Raw genomic sequence first — 19,086 nt, 5'->3', positions numbered from 1 at the left:
AAAAAAACGTTTTTCAAAATTTTCCATCTTTTTTGTTTATTTAGCAAAAAATAAAAAACCTCAGTGGTGATCAAATACCACCAAAAGAAAGCTCTATTTATGTGAAAAAAAATGTTAAAAATGTAATTTGGGTACAGAGTTGCAATTGTCATTCAAAGTGTGACCGTGCTAAAAGCTGGATATTGACCTGGGCGGGGGGGGGGTGAAAGTCCCCAGTAGGTAAGTGGTTAAAGGACAAGATCACGTTTAGTGGAAGAAAGGTTGTGAGTTGCCAGGCGGGGCTACATGGTGAAGATCGCCAGAATGGGGAGGAAGGTAAAAGTAAACTTGGCCTTGACATTTTTTTTTTTTTTAATTCTTTATTCAAAAGGAGGCAGGTAATCCAGTATGATATCACTTTCCATATACACATTTGCTTTTAACTGCCATACATTTTGTACCAACTTAATAATCCATAGTTATATAAGCATGTATATATACATCTTCATCCACTTATACTTATATGTATGTATCCACTCATACATTTATATCAGGTGGCATGTTCACCAATGCCAGGAGCATGGCGGACAAGATGGGTGAACTAGAGATACTGTTGTACGAGGAGGATTTGGATTTTGTGGGAATTTCAGAGACCTGGTTCAACAGCTCTCATGATTGGCTGGCAACCATTCAGAGGGATTCCCTTTATCGCAGGGATAGAGAGGGTAAAAAAGGGGGAGGGGTATGTCTATATATCAAGAATAATGTACAGTGAATGTGAGAGATGATATCACTGAGGGATCTAGGGAGGAGGTGGAATCCTTATGGGTAGAGCTCCAAAGGGATGAAGCTAAGGGGGAAATAATACTGGGAGTATGATATAGGCTTGGCATTCCCCAGGTTTTTTGATACAGTACCTAACCGCGAGATTGTGTTTCCAGCGCGATACTATCGCTCTGGTTCTCGGCGACAGGGTACTGTGCATTTCTGACAGCTGTCTGGTATGACTCCTGAGGGGGAACGCAGCGCCAAATTTTAAACAAAAAAAACGGCGTGGGTTCCCCCCCCCAGAGGCATACCAGGCCCTTAGGTCTGGTATGGATTGTAAGGGGAACCCCCTACGCTGAAAAATCGGCGTGGGGGTCCCCCCAAAATCCATACCAGACCTTTATCCGAGCATGCAGCCTGGCCGGCCAGGAAAGGGGGTGGGGACGAGCGAGTGCCCCCCCTCCTGAGCCGTACCAGGCCGCATGCCCTCAACATGGGGGGGTGGGTGCCTAGGGGGAGGGGGGCGCCCTGCGGGGGGCCCCCCACCCCAAAGCACCTTATCCCCATGTTGATGAGGACAAGGGCCTCTTCCCGACAACCCTGGCCGTTGGTTGTCGGGGTCTGCGGGCGGGGGGCTTATCGGAATCCGGGTGCCCCCTTTAATAAGAGGGCCCCCAGATCCCGGCCCCCCCACCCTATGTGAATGAGTATGGGGTACATGGTACCCCTACCCATTCACCTAGGGAAAAGTGTCAATAAAAAAAAAAAAAACACACAGTACACAGGTTTTAAGAGTAATTTATTAGGCAGCTCCGGGGTCTTCTTCCGACTGCGGGGGTCTCCTTCCGACTTCTCCCGGTGTTCGGCCTCTTCTCCCGGTGTTCGGCCTCTTCTCCCGGTGTTCGGCCTCTTCTCCCGGGCCCCGCCGCTATCTTCTTCCAGCTCTATTGCCAGCGAGGGGCCCGGTCTGCTGCCGCTGTCTTGTTGCCGCTGTCTTGTCGCCGCTGTCTTGTCGCCGCTGTCTCGTCGCGTCTTCTCTTCTTCCAATGCTGACACAACGCTCTCTCCGGCTGGAATGCTTTGTGCGAGCTGCGGAGCCATTTATATAGGCGGTGACCCCGCCCCCTTGTGACGTCATAGTCCCAGCATGCGCAGGGACTCTGGGGTCACGCCCCCTTATGACGCCAGAGTCCCTGCGCATGCTGGGACCATGACGTCACAAGGGGGCGGGGTCAGCGCCTATATAAATGGCTCCGCAGCTCACACAAAGCATTCCAGCCGGAGAGTGTCGTGTCAACATCGGAAGAAGAGAAGAAGCGGCGAGACAGTGGCGGCGAGACAGTGGCGGCGAGACAGTGGCGACAAGACAGCGGCAGCAGACCGGGCCCCTCGCTGGCAATAGAGCTGGAAGAAGATAGCGGCGGGGCCCGGGAAAAGAGGCCGAACACCGGGAGAAGTCGGAAGGAGACCCCCGCAGTCGGAAGAAGACCCCGGAGCTGCCTAATAAATTACTCTTAAAACCTGTGTACTGTGTGCTCGCTCGTCCCCACCCCCTATCCTGGCCGGCCGGGCTGCGTGCTCGGATAAGGGTCTGGTATGGATTTTGGGGGGACCTCCACGATGATTTTTCGGCGTAGGGGGTTCCCCTTACAATCCATACCAGACCTAAGGGCCTGGTATGCCCCTGGGGGGGGGGGGGACCCATGCCGTTTTTTTCATTTAAAATTTGGCGCGGCGTTCCCCCTCAGGAGTCATACCCAGACAGCTGTCAGCACTGCCTGTCACTCATCGGGAAAGGAAAACAAAGTTTTCCTTACCCGATGAGTGAGCCATCTCGGCGCTGGCTCCTGTGACGGGGGTTGCAGGTGTCAAATCTCGCCGAGAAATGAGGCGAGATTGACACAATATCGCGGTCACCTACTGTATCTGTTTGTGGCCTTCCAATGCCTCTTACTGCGATAGCCAGCTATAAGTGAAAGTGGTGGCAAGGTTTTGTGATCACGTTGGTGTGTGTTTTGGTCCAGCAACGCACCAGCACCTTTGCAGCCATTGTGCTACTTGCTATGTGTTTGGTGTGCTCCTGTACCTTTAAGAAGGGGTGGGCTCCCTTCAGTCCACCTGCCCTCACTTATCCATTAGAATGCATGTGCCTCCACTGTTCGGACACCCAAGTTTTAGTGTTAGGACCACAGATTACAGGGTGCCGTGACGTGGCTCTGTGGCTTACGCATGCGTTTGCAAATGCGTGCGGACTGAACCCCTGTTTTTAACGCATACTGTTAGACAGGTTAATTGGTTGTCTGCGAGCTGGTGGTAAGTAGGCTTGGAGTTTTTTCCTGGGCATTCCCCAGGTTTTGTTGATATCTATAGGCCCCCTAACCTGAGGGAGGAGGGGGAGACAGATCTCCTATCACAATTTGGATTAGCAGCAAGGATGGGAAGTGTTATCATAATGGGGGATTTTAATTATCCAGACATAGACCAGGCGGAGGGAACCACGCATTTGTTTAAGGCTCGCCAGTTCCTAAATGTCTTGCAGGACTATTTCATGGCTCAGATGGTAGACGCACCAACTAGAAATAAAGCGTTACTAGATCTACTGATTACCAACAATACAGACCTGATCACGGATGTGGAAATACGGGGCAATTTAGGTAAAAGCGATCACAGGTCAATTGGCTTCAGTATAAATCACACAAATAGGAAACATAAGTGGAATACAAAGACACTGAATTTCAAAAGAGCCAACTTCCCTAAACTACAAGCCTTGCTAGAAGGCATAAATTGGGATAAAATCTTAGGAACAAAGAACACGGAGGAGAGATGCGTTCGCTTTAAGAGCATATTAAATAAGGGCCAGTGTATCCCATTGGGTAATAAATTTAAAAGAGCGAGCAAAAGTCCTGGCTGGCCTAGCTCCAATGTAAAAATGCATATAAAAGCAAAGAAGAAGGCCTTCAAAAAATACTAGGTTGAGGGATCATCATCAGCATTCAGACTTTATAAAGAATGCAACAAGAAATGTAAGGGTGCAATAAGGGAGTCTAAGATAGAATATTAAAGACAAATAGCAGAGGAGAGCAAAAAAAATCCCAAGAAAGTTTATTAACAGTAAAAAATGGAGGACAGACCATATTGGCCCCATAAAGAATGAAGAAGGACATCTGGTTACAAAGGATGGAGAGATGGTGAAGGTATTGAATTTATTCTTCTCCTCAGTATTCACAAGTGAATCGGGGGGCTTCAGTAACCAAAACTGCAGTGCTTATCCTCATGACACATCACAGGAAGCACCTCCATGGTTAACAGAGGACAGAATTAGAATTAGATTTGGGAAATTTAACATGAATAAATCACCGGGACCGGATGGCTTGCACCCGAGGGTACTTAGGGAACTCAGTTAAGTAATTGCCAGACCATTGTTCCTAATTTTTACTGACAGTCTATTGAATGGAATGCTACCAGCTGATTGGAGAAAAGCCAATGTAGCACCAATATTTCAAAAGGGCCCAAAATACATCCCTGGGAATTACAGACCAGTTAGTCTAACATCAAAAGGTATGCAAGCTCTTGAAGGGGATGATAAGGGACTATATACAAGATTTTAGTAATAAGAACGGTATCATTAGCAGTAATCAGCATGGATTCATGAAGAATCATTCTTGCCAAACCAATCTATTAACCTTCTATGAGGAGGTGAGTTGCCATCTAGATAAAGGAAGGCCCGTAGACGTGGTGTATCTGGATTTTGCAAAAACATTTGACACAGTTCCCCATAAACTTTTACTGTACAATATAAGGTCAGTTGGCATGGACCATAGGGTGAGCACATGGATTGAAAACTGGCTACAAGGGCGAGTTCAGAGGGTGGTGATAAATGGGGAGTACTCAGAATGGTCAGGGGTGGGTAGTGGGGTTCCCCAGGGTTCTGTGCTGTCACCAATCCTATTTAATTTGTTCATAAACGACCTGGAGGATGGGATAAACAGTTCAATCTCTGTATTTGCCGACGATACTAAGCTAAGCAGGGCAATAACTTCTCCGCAGGATGTGGAAATCTTGCAAAAAAATCTGAACAAATTAATGGGGGAGGGGCGACTATATGGCAAATGAGTTTCAATGTAAAAAAAGGTAAAATAATGCCTTTGGTTTGCAAAAATATGAATGCAATCTATAGACTGGGGGGAGAACCTCTGGGGGAATCTAGGTTGCAAAAGGACCTGGGGGTCCTAGTAGATGATAGGCTCAGCAATGGCATGCAATGCCAAGCTCCTGCTAACAAAGCACACAGAATATTTGCATGCATTAAAAAAGGGATTAACTCCAGAGATAAAACGATAATTCTCCTGCTCTACAAGACTCTGGTCCGGCCGCACCTGGAGTATGCTGTCCAGTTCTGGGCACCAGTCCTCAGGAAGGATGTATTGGAAATTGAGCAAGTACAAAGAAGGGCAACAAAGCTAATAAAGGGTCTGTAGGATATCAGTCAGAAAGCACTGAACTTATTCTCTCTGGAGAAGAGACGCTTGAGAGGGGATATGATTTCAATATACAAATACCGTACTGGTGACCCCACAACAGGGAGAAAACCTTTTTTGCAGAAGGGAGTTTAACAAGGCACGTGGCCACTCATTAAAATTAGAAGAAAAGAGGTTTAACCTTAAACTACGCAGAGGGTTCTTTACTGTAAGAGCGGCAAGGATGTGGAATTCCCTTCCACAGGCGGTGGTCTCAGCGCGGAGCATCGATAGTTTCAAAAAACTATTAGATAAGAACCTGAATGACCACAACATACAGGGATATACGATGTAATACTGACATATAATCACACACATAGGTCGGACTTGATGGACTTGTGTCTTTTTTCAACCTCACCTTCTATGTAACTATGTGACTATGAGTCCAGGTACTCTCTGTGAGCCTTCTGAAGGGACTTCGCAGTTCCTCAGCTGGAGGACATCAGATTTCGCAGCCTTCTGCCCGGCCCTCTGATTCAATTCTGTTCCTGGCATATCTTGGATGCGCACAGGCTCTGCGAATCGAACCTTCCCGGGATCCATACGGTATTGATCCTCCTGTCAATGGGTAAAGACTCTGAACTATTGTGTGATTAATTGAATGCGTTAACTTTATCTGGAATAAGTGCAGGCATCCACGGCCTGTTGAAGACCTTGAAGCGGAATATTGTCACATTCGTTTGGCGCGAGCGTAATGAGATTAGAGTGTTTTTTTTCCAATATGACAGTCCGTAATGTGTAACAAATAGAAATACGCTCCTGGAATCGGAAGGCTGATGAAATGGACATTAGCCTATTTGTAACGCGGTGAGGACCGTGGGTTGGGGGGGGGGGCATTCTACCCTTTTAGATTCCGAAAAGCAGGAAGGAATCTTTTTGGCTTCCCAGTTTGTTTCCCTTTATCAACACCAATATTAGCAAAGTAAATCCATATTGCCGCACTAGAACATCAAAAAAATAATACAAACTATAGAAGTAACAATCTTACTGCATAAGAAATAAAGATAATAGTCCCAGAAATCTGAAAGTCCAAACTGGAGAAAAATATTGTGAGAGAATCTTGAACCTTGATAACCGGATACTCCAAACACCAAAGTGTCCCACCACCTTAAAGTGGTTCTAAAGGTTGAAGGTTTTTTTATCTTCTTACATCCTCTGAATGAAGGTAAAGAACCTTCTGTGTGCAGCGCTCCCCAACCCCTCCAATCATTACCTGAACCCCCTTCCATCCAGTGGTGTTCACGAAAGTCTCACTTGTATGGGGACTCTCCCTCCTCATTGGCTGTATGCAGAGCCCCCCCCCCCCCAATTCCCCAATTCTCACCTAAACCCTCTCTGATCCAGCAATACGATAGCCTCAGTTGTATGGTGACGCTCCGTCCCTCCCTCATTGGCTGTGTGCGGCGCCCCCCCCGTCCAAACCCCCCAATCCTTCCCTGAGCCCCCTCCGATCCAGCAATGTTCACGATAGCCTCAGTTGTATGGGGACTCTGCCTCCTCATTGGCTGAGACAGCAGCTGGAGCCCCTAGGCTCCTACTGCTGTCAATCACAGCCAGTGAGCCAATGAGAAAAGAGCGGGGTGGGAGAGGGGCTGAGCCGCGGCTCTATGTGTCTATGTGTCTCATGGATGCATAGAGCAGTGGCTCAGGAGTGAGTACACAGCAGTGGCCCCAGGGCAAGCAGGTTTCTCTGGGGGGCACTGCTCAAGGGGGAGGAGTCAGGACAGCTAGTGGCGAACCCAAAAAGAAGAGGATCGGGTTGCTCTGTGCAAAACAATTACACAGAGCAGGTAAGTATAACATGTTTGTTATTAAAAAAAGAAAAAACTAAGCTTTAGTATCACTTTAAGCATACAGGACTCTTACCAGTGCAAGCATGAGCCACTTCTAGGTCTCCGTATCTGGTCACCAGAACACCTCATCCAATAAAGCAGGATATCCAGCTATGACATACAAAGAGAACCAGTAACACCAACATAGTGTAAAGCTGTATAAAAAAATGCATTCAAAAGTACTAGCCACTCACATAATTAAAAATAACAAGCACTTATCTATTCGGAATTCCAGTCCCGGGATTCAAACTGGTCATTTCCTGGTTGTAGTGTGCGTGGTGTGGTCATGAGTGATAGCTCCGCCTTATGTGTTTCGTCACATCTGACGTTTAAAAAAAATGGTGGGAACACATTTAACCCTTTGATCGCCCCTGATGTTAACCCCTTCCCAGCCCGTGTCATTAGATCAGTACAGTGACAGTATATATTTTTTAGCACTGATCACTGTATTGGTGTCACTGGTCCCCAGAAAGTGCCGCTTAGTGCTAGTTCACACCAGATGCAGTTTCATGTACTTCTTTTCCTGCACTAAAAATGAGTGCAGTGTTCTCCATGTATTCCAATGGCTCTAGTTCACACCAGTGCAGTCCGTTTCCGGTCAATTTCAGGTGCAGAAAAAAAAAAGTAGAGCGTGCTGCATTTTTCCTGCACAGAACTGTACTAGGATCTAGCAAATTGTATCAAAAACGCACTGGAACTGCGTGTGGTGTGAACTGTAAGCAAAAACTGATCCAGAACTTATGCAGAGTGCATTTTTGTGGTGTGAACTGGCCCTACAAATGCATGCTCAGTGTTTTCCATGTATTCCAATAGCTCTAGTTCACACCAGTGCAGTCAGTTTCTGGTCAGTTTCCAGTACAGAAACTGACCGGAAGGTGATTGGAACGGACTGTATTGGTGTGAACTAGAGCCATTGGAATACATGGAAAACACTGTGCATGCATTTTTAGTGCAGAAAAAAAGAGCACCGAACTGCATCTGGTGTAAACTGACCCTTAGTGTCAGATTTGTCGCGGTCCTGCTAAAAATTGCTGATTGTCGCCATTCCTAGTAAAAAAAAAAAATTTTTTTAATTCCATAAAAATATCCCATAGTTTGTAGATGCTATAACTTTTGCGTAAACCAATCAAAATACGCTTATTGGGATTTTTTTTACCAAAAATATGTATACATATTGGCCTAAATTGATAAAGAAATTCGATTTAAAAAAAAAAAAAAATATTGGATGTGTTTTATAGCATAAAGTAAAAATATAGTTTTTTTTTTCAAAATTGTCGCTCTTTCTTTGTTTATAGCGCAAAAAATAAAAACCGCAGAGGTGATCAAATACCACCAAAAGAAAGCTCTATTTGTGGGGAAAAAAGGACCTTGATTTTACTTGTGTACAGCGTCGCACGACCGCGCAATTGTCATTTAAAGTACCGCAGTTCCATATCGCAAATAATGGCCTGGTCATGAAGGGGGGTAAATCTTAGTTAGTGGTTAAGCTTAGTTAGTTCTAGCCCAGACTTCTACCACTTGCTGACCACAATATGTATATAAACCTTGCGGGTGGCAAGTGGCTTACCGGGTTTATGGCTGGAGCTATCAGCTATTACCCCGGTATTTTTTTTTTTCCAGCCAGCGATTCTCTTTCTCATGAAAGCAGTCCAAGCGGCTAAGTAGCCATTGGATCGCTTCAGAAGCAGTGGGAGGGGCCCCTCCTGCCACTCACCAGTGTTTTTTGGGCTTACCGTTCAAACCAGAAAATGGTCCGACGGTTTGCGTGGCTTGTCACAGATCGTCTCTGATCACCTCTATGATCTTGAAAGACCGGAGCCTTGTCATGACATCAGTTCTGGTCTAGGGCAGAAGTAAGCTATTTTTATTTTTTATTTCAAAGCAAAATATCACATTTTTTAAAATTTTATCTTTACTTTCAAAAGTACATGAAAGATTTAGAGTCCTAACCAGTTCCCACCCGGCCTATGAGTGAATGACGCAGAGGGGTCCGGCCTCTCATCGATTCCGGGTGGTTATCATATGACGCGTTTCATTTCAAGCCACCCATTGTGTACAATTGTGTTGCTAGCTGTGATTGGTCACAGGGATCACAATGGTACAGACTGGGCCAATCACGGGCCATCTGTGCCATGTGATCAGCTGTGGCCAATCACAGCCAATCACAACAAAACAAACTGAATAAATCGATTTCATTTCAGCAAAATGCTTGCATATAGCAATTAAATTCATTGCTATATGCAAACAAAATGTGTAAAACAATTAATAAAAAAATAATGATCACCTCCCCAGAGTAGTACAATGTTACTATAGTAACATTATATTGCTCTGGTCAAAGTGTGTTTAAAAAAAAAAAAATGTAAAATATATATAATAAAAAATAATTTAAAAAGATTGAAGTCAGTGTCCCTGATCACCACCACACCAGTTATATGATGTCCAAAAAATTTGGACAAATAAACTACAACTTCAAAAAATCCTCCGTGCCTCTTACTAAATACCTTGGATTGTCTACTTTCCAAAAAGGTGTCATTTAGGGAGTATTTGTACTGTCCTGGCATTTTAGGGCCTCAAGAAATGAGATTGGCCGTCAGTACATCAGGTCTGATCAATTTTCAGATAGATATCCCATAGCTTGTGGACTCTATAACTAAATAATATACACCGAAGAATACATTTTGGGCTACATTTATAGAGAACAATTATTTATTTGCAAAATTTTATAACAGAAATAAAGAAAAACTTTTTTTTTTTTTTTTTCTAAATTTGTTTTTCATTTTTATTTAGCAAAAAATAAAATACCCAGTGGTGATTTAATACCAGCAAAAGAAAGCTCTAGTTGTTTGAACAAAATGTTACAAATTCAGTTAGGGTACAGTGTTGCATTAATGCACAATTGTCATTCAAAGTGTGACAGAAGCTGAAAGCTGAAAATTGGCCTGGGCGGTAAGTGGGGGTGAAAGTGCCCGGCATTGAAGGGGGTTAAACCTGGAGCTGACATTGAAGGTTTTATGCCGCGAATATTGAAGCGGCGAATTGATTTAATACAGCCAGTGCTTTTTGTCAGGCAGGGCTTGATGCCCCATTATACGGCGCCGCTATAACCGGTGTTACCTCGTAGCCGCTTCCAGCGAATGACTCATGACCGCGTGCGTTTTATTGCGCCTGATACAAATGTCTCGCTCTGGCCTGTTACTAGCAGTTACAGGGAAATAAAACGAATTCCGAGTTCCCCCAATAAAGAGAATTTAATTCGATATCCACACCGGCTCCATTTTTATTTTTTTTCCCCTCTGTGCCGTTTTTTTTTTTTACTGGCCGGCTGAAATATAAGAACATTAAATGTAACAGCTTGGTTCACCTGTTCCGCCCCGTCCCTTCGTGTTTTACAGCATCCAGCAATCCCGCGCTTCTCCGCTGATGGATGAGGCAGGCCTCCAGTATCAGACCGAATCACTCAAATGCCAGTTCGGTTACTAGACATAAATATTTGAAAGGCACAGAATGTATATAGAAACCAACGTGTTACAATGGATTCAAATACAGACAGCTACATTGTATCCTAACACTTCCTAAAGTGACAGCCTGGAGGCGCCATATCTGGAAGGAGCGGGTATAGAGCGCTAAAAACAGTTGTGATACACGAAGCTGAAATCCGGGAGGAAATAAGGCTAGGTTCACACCTTGTGCACGCTTTTGGACATGCACAGAAACGCGTTGCCCTTTAGCAGACTGTTGGCGGTACCATTGATTTTCAACCTTTCACTCCTAAGCCTTTTTCTGACACTTGTTGCTTACAATTTAAAATCTGTATTTTATTTTGCTAGAATAATACAGTGCAACATAAAATATTGCGACTACCACCATTTTATTCCCTCTCTGCTAAAAAATATATATACCCTTTTTCCCCGAAAATAAGACCTAACGTGATTGTCGGTGATGACTGCAATATAAGCCCTACCCCCCCAAATAAGCCCTACCCTGTTTTCCCCGAAAATAAGCCCTACCCTGAAAATAAGACCTACAAGGACTTTAACTAGGGCTTATTTGGGGGGTAGGGCTTATATTGCAGCCATCACCGACAATCACGCTATGTCTTATTTTTGGGGAAACAAGGTATATATATTTTTTAGCAGAGACCCTAGAGAATAAAATGGTGGTAGTTGCAATATTTTATGTTGCGCTGTATTTGCGCAGCAGCCTTTCAAACACAATTTTTTTGGAAAAAAAATACACTTTTATGAAGGAAAAAAAATAAATAATCAAAACCGTAAAGTTAGCCCAATTTTTTTGTATAATGTGAAAGATAAACAGAAAAGTCAGTGCTACTACCCATACACCCCTTAGATAGCAGAGCTCCCAGGTGCTCGATCCACAGTCGCTGGCTGAGTAGAGTAATGTAGAAAAAATGATCCGCACTCAGTTGACGCTTTTCAGCCTTTAAGGCCTTAGTCATCATGTTATGACTAAGGCCTTATAGGCTGAAACGCGTCAACTGATTTAATATGCGTTTGTTCACTGTGGCTATTCAATAAAATGAAGAAATTTTAAGAGCAAGAACCGGAGTGCGGATCATTTTTTTCTACATAACGTGAAAGATGATGTTACGCCGAGTAAATAGATGCCGTAAATGTTATGTTTTTAATACTGCGCACAGTCATGGAATGGAGACAAACTACAGTACTTAAAAATCTCCATCGGCAATGCTTTAAAATGTTTTACTGGTTACCTGTTTAGAGCTACAGAGGGTGTCTAGTGCTAGAATTATTGCTCTCTCTCTATCAATCGCTAGCGATACCTCACATGTGTGATTTGGACACTGTTTACATTTGCGGGTGTCACATACGTATGTGTTAAAACTTCTGCGCGCGAGCATGGAGGGATGAGACGCTTTACATTTTATTTCTTTTTTTTTTTTTTTTTACACCCAACCTAAGCTGATTCTGGCTTTGTCCAGATCTCTGGCCAACGGGTGGGCGTGCCTGCTGGTTGCTCTGGCCTCTCGGTGGGATGGGAGTGCCCGGGTGAGCCGTGGAAGGCGGCAGGAAGGGGGGGGGGGGTGCGTCCCCTCCCGCTGCTTGTTATAACAGCCGAGCGGTAGATCAGCCACATCTGTTGTTACAAGTGAGCCAACCGGCGGGACCAGGGTGATGCGTGCAGCTGCATGTATCACCCCGGTACAACCCCTTGAAGCTGAAGGTCGCATATTTGCTTTACGTCAGCGTCAAGAGGTTAACCACTTGCTGACCGGGCCTTTTACTGACAATTGTTACTGACAAGTTAAAATCAGTATTTTTTGCTAAACAATTACTTAGAACCCTCAAACATTATATATATATATACACTTTTCCACATTTTGTCATGTTACAACCAAAAACGTAAATGTATTTTATTGGGATTTTATGTGATAGACCAACACAAAGTGGCTCATAATTGTAAACTGGAAGGAAAATGATAAATGGTTTTAATTTTTTTTAGAAATAAATATGTGAAAAGTGTGGCGTGCATTTGTATTCAGCCCCCTTTACTCTGCTACCCCTAACTAAAATCTAGTGGAAAACTGCCTGCCACCAGCGCCCCCCCACCCATCTCTCGATCCTCAGCCCACCAGCCCCGCACTTACCCCATCTAGGTCGCGGGCAGTGCTTCCTCCTTGTTGGCTTCACCCAGTGTCTCCTCCTCCTGAGCTTCACGATGGCTTCCCCTGTATTTTCTCTTCCTCGGCAGCCAATAAGATCACTTCTTCTGTCAGTCAATCAGGCCCCAAGACCCGCTTCCTGATTGGCCGGGAGGAGAATCAGGAAGACAATAGCGAACATTAATTTGCTATTATCACACAACTGGGTGGGTTCAGGGCGCAGTGCTCCACGTCCCAACCCCACCCTTTTTTTTAAGCCAATTCGAGCCTCAGGCTCTAATCATGTGCTAGAAAAAAAAAAAAACCCTATTGGAATCCATGCATATGGCGCCCTGCATGTAGATTAGGGGCTGGACGCATGGATTAGGGGGGCGCCGCCCTTTCACCCCGTATGGACGGGCCGCCACTGGACTTGAGACTGGGGCGGAGGTTCACCTTCCAGCAGGACAACGACCCGAAACATACAGCCAGAGCTACAATGGAATGGTTTAGATCAAAGCATATCCATGTGTTAGAATGGCCCAGTCACAGTCCAGACCTTAATCACATTGAGAATCTGTGGCAAGACTTGAACATTGCTGTTCACAGACGCTCTCCATCCAATCTGACAGAACTTGAGATATTTTACAAAGAAGAATGGGCAGAAATGTCCCTCTCTAGATGTGCAAAGCTGGTAGAGACATCCCCAAAAAGACTTGCAGCTGTAATTGCAGAGAAAGGGGGTTCTACAAAGTATTGACTCAGGGGGGCGCCATACAAATGCCCCCCACACTTTTCATATATTTATTTGTAAACAATTTTTAAAACCATTTATCATTTTCCTTCCACTTCACAATTATGTTCCACTTTGTGTTGGTCTATCACATACAATCCCATTAAAATACATTTACGTTTTTGGTTGTAACATGACAAAATGTGGAAAATTTCAAGGGGTGTGAATACTTTTTCAACGCACTGTATTGCATGTGGTGCAATCCCTGTTTACATACATGTATGTTTGCATTTGCAGGTTTATTTTAATTATTTTATTTTAAATATTTTATTATATTTATTTTATTAATTATTTTTCATTCATTTTATTATAATTTAACATGTGTGGTACAATCAGTGCCGCATTTAGACCTGGGGAGGGGAGCACTTCAGGTTTGGGGGCCCCTCAATTAAGAAATTAAATCATATTACATGATTTATCCACCTCATTCTTGGAAGGCTTTACCCTTTCAGGGCCATTTTTTGCTATTTAGCACTGCGCTACTTTATCTGGCAATTACTCAGTCATGCAACATTGTACTCAAATTAAATTTGTATCCTTTTTTTCACACATATAGAGATTTCTTTTGGTGGTATTTGATCACCACTGGATTTTTTTGTTTGTTTATTATCATTTATTTGTCATTATTATTTATTATTATTATTATTTAAAATTTTGGGGGAAAAAAAAAAATATTTTTTACTTTCTGTTATAAAGCATATCAAATAAAAAAAAAAAAATTTAGGCCAAAATGTATTCTATGACATATCTTTGATAAAAAAGATTCCCAATTTGTGTATATCGATTGGTTTGCATGAAAATTATAGCGCCTGCAAACCATGGAATATACTATACTATACTATACTATCAGTTGCCGGGCATGCCACCATTGGCACCCATGCTATGGTCCACCAATACCACTTTGACTACCATCTACTTTGTGAAATCATGTATTCAATTGTGTGTACTTGTCCATTGATTATGTCTATATTTTTGTGCCAATTATTTGTACATGTGTATATATATGAAATTCCTTTATTTTATCTACTATGATCAATAAATGCACAATTTTAACCCTCCGCATTTCAACTGCTTCATTTTAAAGTCCCATGCCCTTTCTATATATACCTTCGGTATTACCGGGATGGAGGCGACTAGTGCGCCTCATATAAAGTCCCAATTCCCCCTCCATTGTACAATTTATTAACCGGGATGGAAGCATTTGGAAGAGTTGGATTAGCAGTGTTCCCCTGCTATCTACGCGAGAGGTTTAATACATGCCCTAAGTGGGGCTTAATTTCTGGAATGGCTATATATTCTGTACATATTATGCATGTTTCCATCTGTTTTATACATTGGTACTATTGATGGCATTTCCGGCACTGGTCGCGTTATATATACAATTTTTTTCTTTGGTATTAATAACCCTTTTTTTGCCATCTACCCTATCCTTACCGCTCTGCCACTGACCCGCAGTTGCGTATGCGCTTGATGTGGTTTTGTGTTGGGGTTTGTCCGTCCTCAGTGCGGGAGCTGCGATGCGCTCTGAGGATCCTTCCCCCCCTCCCCTTTGGGAGGTCTGGGCGGATGCCTCTCGGCGCATCGGCGCCACGTCCCCTACGTCATGTGCGGGACGTTGAATTCGACGTCACCACGCCGACGTCTGGAGTACCATCTGCGTGATCGCCATGGGGGAGGGTTGTTTCTGGCGCCAAACACCGAGCGATCATCTAGCTCAGGTGCGTACGCCGCTCCCCTCCCCCCGCAGGCCTCACGCACGTGGCGCTGGCGGCATGTACTTATAGGTCCCCCAGTGGTAGCGGGCTGCTCACACGGCCAGTCTCCTCTGTTGGTTTCTGCACACTAGCTGTTTCCACCTTGCTAGTTGCATGACATGTAGCATCAGGTAAGCACTCTCTGTCTACACCAACTTTCACTGTTATGGTTCTACTTTGTCACTATTTTTTGCACTAGCTCTTCATAATCCTTCACCTAACAAACCCCCCCCCCTCCTTCTTCAATTACTCACTCACACATTTAGACTCTTCACTAGTTATTTCCTTCATTAGATTCCCCTTACCACACGATCTCCACTACATCACTCACCAACACTCTGCTTAATTCATACTTCATTCTACATAATCTGTCCATTTGTAATTAACATATATTCACACATTACTTCCCAGATATCCCTCCCCTCCTTTTTGACAAGCCATGTTACATTGTTGCTTTTACAAATACTTTCTCATTCAGACTCTCTTCATTACAATTTCCATTATATTAGTTACCAGTACTCCCCATATATGAGTTTTTCTGGGTATAATATCTACATATTACTCAACGTAATCTACTTTATTTAGTTATCTTTATAATTTATAATTTATACTGATATATTATTCTTTAACATCCATTCCCAGATTTTCTCTATCTCTGACAATTCACGTTTCACCAACGGAGATCATCTCACTACTCATATAGTGTCACCCCACTATCTGATGCCATTCAGACTCTACATGCTGCCTCAGCTCCCGCCGCGAGGCTTGCTGCCCCCGGCCTACTCCATGCCATCCGCTATGCGCTGCGCTCAGTGTCAGGGTTGGTAAGTGTATTTCTGGCCTTACTTTTCCAACATTTTTTCTATTCCTCCCCTACGGATTGAGGTTGATTAGATGTACATATCTTACAGGATATCATGCATCAGCTCCTGATGAGTGGAAAACATCACCCACGAAACGCGTCGAGCTACAATTGATGCCTACTCTATCCACTGTACTTTGATGCCATCATTGTTCGTTATTATGATTACATTATCCCTGTATGCTACTATACTATCAGTTGCCGGGCATGCCACCATTGGCACCCATGCTATGGTCCACCAATACCACTTTGACTACCATCTACTTTGTGAAATCATGTATTCAATTGTGTGTACTTGTCCATCGATTATGTCTATATTTTTGTGCCAATTATTTGTACATGTGTATATATATGAAATTCCTTTATTTTATCTACTATGATCAATAAATGCACAATTTTAACCCTCCGCATTTCAACTGCTTCATTTTAAAGTCCCATGCCCTTTCTATATATACCTTCGGTATTACCGGGATGGAGGCGACTAGTGCGCCTCATATAAAGTCCCAATTCCCCCTCCATTGTACTATATATATTAGAAGTTTTAATTATTTTTTTATACTACTAATGGCGGTGATCAGCGGCTTATAGTGGGACTGTGATAGTGCACCGGGCAATCTGACACTAACTGACACTGGATGGGAACTGACCAACTGTCACTGACGTGATGTCAGTGACAGTTGGTCGGTGACACTAATACAGTGATAATCGGTGATAATACTATACACTGTACTAATGACACTGGCTGGGAAGGGGTTATCATCTAGGGGCTATCAAAGGGTTACCTCTGTGCCTAATAACGTGCAATGTGTTCTGATTTTTACTAACATTCTCTTTGTTTCTTATCCCTGCTTTACAGCGATAGGAAACAGAGAGATTGTTTCCTCTGTACAGAGCTCTGTGTTGATTGTCAGCACAGGGGTCTGGGCTGTGACTGGGCACATCCGATCAGCAGGTCTCAGCTACAAATCATTGGCCGGGACCTGCGGACAGACCCCCACTGTGTACAATTGCAGCGGGTGTTGGGGGCTCACTCTAATAGCTTTGCCTGTATGGGCCGCCCGTCCGCAGTGCATTGCGGGCGGGCATTCCTGCAAATAGAAAAATAAATAATATATATACTATATATACACATATAGAATACAAAAGTGAACTGAAATCAATAATAATAAACCACATTTGTTCTAAAAAAAAAGAAAAATTAAAAAATGTTAGGTTCGAAAGATCAGTGTTAATTTTGGCAGCAAATTTCCATTTAGTTTTAATCCCATTTTAGTCTTCTGCAATTGCTTTAGTTTTAGTTGTATTTAGTCGACTAAATCTCCAGGATATTTTAGTCGACTAAAAATGTCCTACCTTTTAGTCGACTAAAATCTCCGGTACATTTTAGTCGACTAAAACTCATTTTAATGATCGCAAATCTAATGGGTAGAGTCATGCCGCGTACACACGAGCGGACTTTTCGACAGCAACTAATCCGCCGGACAATTCGATCGTGTGTGGGCCTCATCGGACCTTTGCTGCCGAAAAATCAGACGGACTTGAGAAATAGAACATGTTTCAAATCTTTCCGACGGACTCGAGTCCGGTCGAAAAAAAAACGCTCGTCGGTATGCTAGTCCGACGGATGAACGACGCTAGGGCAGCTATTGGCTACTGGCTATGAACTTCCTTATTCTAGTCCGGTGGTAACGTCATCACGTTCGAAACGATCGGACTTTGGTGTGATCGTGTGTAGGCAAGTCCGTTGCGTCCGAACTCCGTCGTAAAGTCCTTCGGAGTTCAGTCCGTCTAAAGTCCTCTCGTGTGTACGCGGCATTTAGAGTTAATTATTATTATTGTAATGCATTATTTAAGCATTTCTCCACAATTTCCAAGCTCATTATATACTGCTGGAGTGAAAAATCGAATATGTTATTATTATATATGGTATTGAGGTATGAACATGCACTACAGACCAGTGTTCATTTTGACGTCAAATTTCAGTTTAGTTTTAGTCTTTTGACTAAAATGGCATTTTAGTTTTAGTCGTATTTTAGTCATCTCAATTGTTTTAGTTTTAGTCGTATTTTAGTCATCTCAGTTGTTTTAGTTTTAGTTGTATTTTAGTCATCTCAGTTGTTTTAGTCGTATTTTAGTCATCTCAATTCTTTTACTTTTAGTCGTATTTTAGTCGAATAAAATGGTATTACGTTAGTCAACTAAAATGTTTTAGCTGGTTTTAGTCGACGAAATTAACACTGAAGAAGACACTTGTCTGATTTTTTTTTTTTTTTCTTCTCAATTTTATTGACTGTAAGAATACACATCACACGGGTAATGGGAACTGGCACGTCATACATCACAGTTATGTATCACACTACAATATTTACAAATAGTCTTCCTTCCTGCACTTAGCATCTGCAAAATCTTTAACTAATTCATCAAACTGTATCATTGTGAGGACACGGCTCTCCATAGACAGTAATCACAGAGCTCTGAGTCTTTCATGGGTCTTAGTGATCCCCAGATAATTCTTCATCAGTGCCAATTTGCGGAATGACCTTTCTCCCGAACAACTAGTGACCATCATGCCCAAATACACTACAGTCAGGTCCATAAATATTGGGACATCGACACAATTCTAATCTTTTTGGCTCTATACACCACCACAATAGATTTGAAATGAAATGAACAAGATGTGCTTTACCTGCAGACTTTCAGCTTTAATTTGTGGGTATTTACATCCAAATCAGGTGAACGGTGTAGGAATTACAACAGTTTATATATGTGCCTCCCACTTTTTAAGGGACCAAAAGTAATTGGCTGCTCAGCTGTTCCATGGCCAGGTGTGTGTTATTCCCTGACATCCCAGTCTTAGTCTGTAGGGTTCAGTATTGAGTTGGCTCCACCCTTTGCAGCTATAACAGCTTCACCTCTTCTGGGAAGGCCGTCCACAAGGTTTAGGAGTGTGTCTATGGGAATGTT

This window comes from Aquarana catesbeiana, linkage group LG07 (assembly GCF_042186555.1).
Source record: "Aquarana catesbeiana isolate 2022-GZ linkage group LG07, ASM4218655v1, whole genome shotgun sequence".
Taxonomy (NCBI): domain Eukaryota; kingdom Metazoa; phylum Chordata; class Amphibia; order Anura; family Ranidae; genus Aquarana; species Aquarana catesbeiana.
Note: the sequence above shows the minus strand (reverse complement) of the source record.